The sequence below is a fragment of the Quercus suber genome, unplaced genomic scaffold, assembly GCF_002906115.3.
Source record: "Quercus suber isolate HL8 unplaced genomic scaffold, Cork oak 2.0 scaffold_39, whole genome shotgun sequence".
Taxonomy (NCBI): Eukaryota; Viridiplantae; Streptophyta; class Magnoliopsida; order Fagales; family Fagaceae; genus Quercus; species Quercus suber.
Genome location: NW_027069504.1, coordinates 1,312,667 through 1,318,608, shown reverse-complemented (window position 1 = coordinate 1,318,608; position 5,942 = coordinate 1,312,667). Strand labels below are relative to the sequence as shown.

The following is a 5,942-nucleotide window of genomic DNA, read 5'->3' as shown; positions in this document are numbered from 1 at the left end:
AATAGCTTTTGTTGCCTTTTCTTGAACAATTTTTGCCATTTGGGTAGCTTCTGTTACTGTTCAGGTAGCTGTTTTTTCCCTTTCATTTGCAAGTTGCAGCTCACTCCGCAGTATATATAGCTTTTGTCGCACCAAAGGGGCAGCTTCATTCCCATGCATATAAGTGGGATTATCAATCCAATGAAAGAAATGACACTTTGGACCAACTTGTTCATAAATTTAATTGAACATATCACTTTCCAAACTCACTTGAGTCAACTAGATAACTAAAAACTAAACTTACCTTACATGGCTACAACCCAGAAACCTTCTCTCAAAATTATCCACTATCAGACTTGTTCTTAATACACAAGTCTCATATGTACACATATGCCGACTTGAACCTGAGTAATTTCCACTTAAAGAAGACATTGCTTATCAACTTCTACCCAAATTTCCTGTGAATCAAAACTACACATCAATCAACTTCTGCCCAATGAACTAAACTTTCAAAAGGTGAAAAACCGACCCAAATAAAGCAGAAATTTCATACCTGGTTTGCTGTATCTTTGAATCAGAAATGTCTTAAGACAACCCAAAGTTAGAATGTTTGGGATCATGAAAATTTTATGAAACACATGTAGAAAAATTAAAAACCCAGCTCAATACATAGATTTTTCGTGATTCTAAGGCTCGTGAGGAAAGTCTTTAAGGGAAAGTGGTTTTGATACTTCTTATGTTGTGATTTCTATTAAAAATGTGTTTTTCTAATGTTTGAGGGTGAGGTGGGTAACAGGAAGCAAATGAATTGAAACTTAGGTGGGCAAAGTGTTAAGTTTTAAACCACGAGTAGGCAAAGCGCAAATGGGCCAAACTACAAATGGGCCAAAGTACAGGTGAGTTTACTGTAATTTTTCCAAACATCAAACTTTTGATACCCACATCAGCCAAACCCAAATCTAGTCACCCCATAAAAAAATGCTAACCCACCACCGTAAGATTTCCATCAACAAAATAGATAGATAAGAGAAAAAGAGATGGGAGAAAGAAGATTTATGAAGGGTAAGATTTGGCCATGCAAAGAAAAAGAAAATAGAAAGAGAAAGACAGGGAATCGGGTGAGATTAGAGGAAAAAGAAAAGAAGCAAGAAAGAGAGGGGTGTTGCTAATGATCAAAAGAAAAAAAAATCAATGAATTATTTAAAGGGTCTAAAGAGTAGGGGTGTGCAAAAAACCGAAGAACCGAAAAAACCGATTCAAACTAACCGAACCGATGCAAAAATTTCAATTTTATTAAATAAAAAACCGAAAAGTTCGGTTTGATTTTCAGTTGCAAATTTTAATAAACCGAACTGACTGAACCAAACCGAAATATATTATTATATTATAATTTATATTAAATATAATAATATATAATATTTTGTAAATATTTGACTGATGACTCTGACCGACCCACCCTCTGAGATATGCTTTGGCTATTCTTAAAAAAAAAAAGAAAAAAAAGAAAAAAGATACACGCTTTGGGGCATTAGGCCTTTGGCAGCTTTGCGTTGGGCAGTGGGCTTCCATCACTTCATATTAAAACAATTCAGACTATTCAGTGATTCACAATTCAATTTTCAATGATTCAAAATTTTCAAAATTCAAACAAATGATCCAGCCAAGCTCAGTAGCTTATCTTTTTAAACATAACATTTTAAAACCCATTAGAATGAGATTAATCACCTATAATTAAACTAAGTAAATATCTAATTAAACTAATTAAACTAAAACTAATTAGAGTATAAAATCAAAAGTTGGAAACCCTACCCTACATACCCCACAATTTTCAATTTTCACTCTCACACTTTCCACTCTCTCTAACGTTTAGACTTCAGTTCAAACAGCCTCCACAGTCCCTATCTCTCAGGCTGAATCACCCTTTGCAGCCGCCTCCACACGCCACCCTCCCCATGCCGGCTTGATCATCGGCTTCTCATCTCACGGTGAGTATCTATTTTGAAAATCTCGATTCCCTCTGACCCTCTCTTTGTTTTGTGTTTTAGGTTTTGAAAATAGGAATCTCTGTTTTGTAGAAACAACATAAGATCAAGATGTTTATTTTTTCAAGTTTAAATGTTTTATATGCAAATAAAGTTAGGGTTTTGAAAAAATCGATAGCCCACGTGCTTGGCTGCTTCTGCTAGTTAGTTTCTTTATTAAAGTTAGCTCAGCTGATTGTCTTTGTATCATGTGGTCATTGAAAATCTCGATAACCCTCTCTTTGTTTTGTATTTTGGGTTTTATTTAATACTAAATTAATAAAGTTAGGGTTTTTAAAATACTGAATTTCTGTTTTGTAGTAACAACATAAGATCAAGATGTTTATTTTTTTTCAAGTTTTATATGCGAATAAAGTTAGGATTTTGAAAAAATCGTTAACCCATGTGCTTGGCTGCTTGTGCTAGTTGGTTTCTTTATTAAAGCTAGTTAATTGTCTTTGAGTTCTGATATATAAAGTTAGCTGCTTTTTTTATTTATTTATTGTTGATATATTTTTGTTTATTGTTGTTGACATGCTGTGAATCTGTGACTATGATATTGAGTTGTTATTTTCTTATTGATGTTACAGATTTGAAAATCAATAACCCCATGTGCTTAACTGTGATGTTGGTGTATTTGTTAATAGTTGACTGTGATGTTGGGGTATTTGTTTATTATTTCCTTGATGTTGATGTGTTTATTATTATCTTATTGACGTGTTTATTGTCAGCTTGTTGCTATATACTAGAGTCCTTCTCATTCATTTTTTTTTTTTTCTTTCTTGTTGACTTGTTGTGTTATTGTATACTAGAGTAGAGTGAAGAGTCATTTTCATTCTTTTTATTTTTTACTTTTTATAGTTGCTAACTTATTGTGTTTTATTTTATATTGTAGATGAATGAGACAAGAGAAATCCCAGAGGGTCAACACAATGAAGCAGGTCAAGGGGCAACCAATGCGCATGAAGACAAACCCCCCACTCCCACCAAGTGAAGGTAATACTGGTAAAAAAAGATCTATTGTTTGGGGTCATTTCACTATTATTGAAGGGGGAGGGGGGGAAACCTTGTGACACTAAGTGTAATGGCACTACAAACATGAGAACTCACATACAATCAAAATGTTTGAAATATCCTTATAGGGAAGACAAAAAAAAAAAAAAAAAAACCAATCAACCCTAGCATTCAAACCTAAAGAAGAAGGAGAAAGTAGTGGTAAACTTGTGCCTTGGGTGTTTAATTTTGAGAAATGTAAGAAAGCATTGGCAAAGATGATTATTCTAAATGAGCTGTCTTTTAGGTTTGTGGAGGGTTTTGATTTTAGGAAGTTTATGTCTATTACCCAACCTAGGTTCTATCCAATCCCTTGCCGCACAACAATTGCCAAAACTTTCTTTACGGTGTTTTTAGATGAGAAACAAAAGTTGAAAGAAGCCCTAAGAGAGTAGTGGGTCTGCCTTACCATAGATACATGGACATCCGTTCAAAATTTGAACTACATGTGTCTCACTACCCATTTTATAGATAGTGCTTGGAAAATAAACAAGAGGATTCTTAGTTTTTGTTTAGTGGAAAATCACAAGGGTGAAACACTTGGGAAGGCGGTTGAGATGTGTTTACTTGATTGGGGGATAGACAAGATTCTAACTATTACAGTTGATAATGCTGCCTCTAATAGTGAGCTGATTTCTTTTATTCAAAAAAAGACTAAGCATAGGAATGCAACAATTTTAGGGCATAAATACTTGCATGTGAGATGTAGTGCTCATATCTTGAACTTGATTGTTCGTGAAGGGTTAGTTGAAATGGATGAGACAATAGTGAAGGTAAGGAAATCTATGCGATATGTGAGATTATCTCCACAAAGACAAAGCACATTTAAGTTATGTGCGGAAAAGGAGAAAGTTGACTTTTAAAATCAGTTGTGCTTAGATGTGCCCACTAGGTGGAACTACACCTATATTATGTTGGAGAAGGCCGAGAAGTATCAAAAGGCTTTTGAGAGATTAGAGGAAGATGATCCAAATTTTCTTATGACAATTAAAGATGAGGCAAAGGAAGAAGGAAATGATAGACATGAGGTTGCTTGGGGAATGGATGATGTGGATTGGGAAAAGATTAGGATCTTTTCAAAATTTCTTAAAATTTTCTATGATGCAACCTTGCGGTTTTTAGGTGCTAATTATGTCACTAACAATTCTTTCTTTTTGGAGCTCATGTCAATTCATGACACAATTGAGTTGGAGCATGAAAAAGATAGTTATTTGTTGAGAAAAATGGCTGATTAATGAAGAACAAATTTGAAAAGTATTGGGAGAACTTTGATAATATGAATCACTTGTTGTATGTAGGGTTAGTTCTTGATCCTCGATACAAGTTAAGGTATCTTGAGTATTGTTTTGGTACTTTGTATTAGAGGCAAAAGGCTATTGATATGGCAGGAAGAGTAAAGGCTGACTCCTCACACCGTCTTGATCATCGGCTTCTCATTTAACAGTGAGTCTCTGTTTTGAAAATCTTGATACCCTCTGACCCTCTCTCTGTTTTGTGTTTAAGTTTTGAAAATAGTGAATCTCTGTTTTGTAGAAATAAAATAACATAAGATCAAGATGTTTATTTTTTTCAAGTTTTAATGTTTTATAGAATCTCTAACCCTCTCTCTGTTTTGTAGAATCTCTGTTTTGGGAATATTAACTCACTGCGGCTCGTCTCCAAACTCGCAGAAGCTGAGGTATCAGAAACCTGTTTCCTTTTCCTTGTGTTTAACTGGCTAGATGATTTAGTGGGTTTTGCTCTGTTCTGGGTTTTGCTTTGTTTCCTTCATCTCTGTTCTGGGTTTTGCTTTGTTTCTCCTTTGCTAGTCTCTGTGTAAGCCATAACATATTAAAAAAAAAAAAAATGAAACGTTTTTTCTTCAACAAAGCCAATAATTTACTTCATGATTGTGGTATTAAATGAAAAGCTACTTTTTCTCAGCAAAGACAAAAGAGATAACGTTGAAATTAATTCAAATAAAAGCCAAACTTACCTTCTTCAATAGACGTGGTTTAAGTTTTTTTATTTTATTTTATTTTTTTATTATTATTATTATTATTTTTGCTTTTGTTCCTTCATTAACAACAGAAGGGTATATCTTAGGGAAGTGGTTATTCTTTCAAGGTTCAGAGACTTGAAAAGCAAGGGAAAACCCATAATAGGAGAGTGAAAAATATAACTTAAGATTCACTTCTTTTTTTCAATAATTATAACTTAAGATTAACGTCAGTGACTATGCAATGATTATTCCAATAAAAATACAGATTAGCTGATTGCCTATAAAGTTAGCTGTTTTTTTTTTAATTTATTTATTGATGATATATTTTTGTTTATTGTTGTTGACATGCTGTGAATCTGTGACTGTGATGTTGAGTTGTTATTTTCTTATTGATGTTACAGATTTGAAAATCAATAACCCCATGTGCCATAGATGATGTTGAGGAGTTTGAAGAGCTTGATGGAGGTATAACTATTATTTTTTATATTAAAAAAATGACTTTCTATTTCTTTATTTATTAAAAAAAAAAAAAACTGCATGTCTATTATTATTAAAAAAAAAAAACTGAATGTCTTGGATTCTTGGCATATTTATTGTTTTATTGTACAAGTGACTTTTATGTTTTTTTTCATTTTTTTGTTTTTAGAACTCGTGAGTGATGCTGCATTAACATCGGAATTAGGCATGTCCACACCAACACCTATTGATGTTGATGGTTGAAGATTGCTTTGTGCTCTTTGGATGGGTGGTATATTGGTATTGATGATGTACACTTTTTGATATGTATAGTTGTACACCTTTTGTTATTAAACACTAGTAGACAGTGGTCTGCATATAGATATGGGCTTTTATTTTGAGCTTTGACAATGGCCTATACATAATACATAGATAATATATGATATTAGACA

The 5,942-nt window shown here is 33.2% G+C and overlaps 1 long non-coding RNA gene across 1 annotated transcript; it reads left to right on the top strand.

Annotated features, from left to right (window-relative positions):
- Nucleotides 1–4,457: 4,457 nt before the first annotated feature.
- On the top strand, nucleotides 4,458–5,942 carry LOC136066577 (uncharacterized). Its single transcript, XR_010628077.1, has 4 exons — nucleotides 4,458–4,496; nucleotides 4,672–4,731; nucleotides 5,436–5,499; nucleotides 5,681–5,942. It is a non-coding gene; the product is annotated as an uncharacterized LOC136066577 (long non-coding RNA).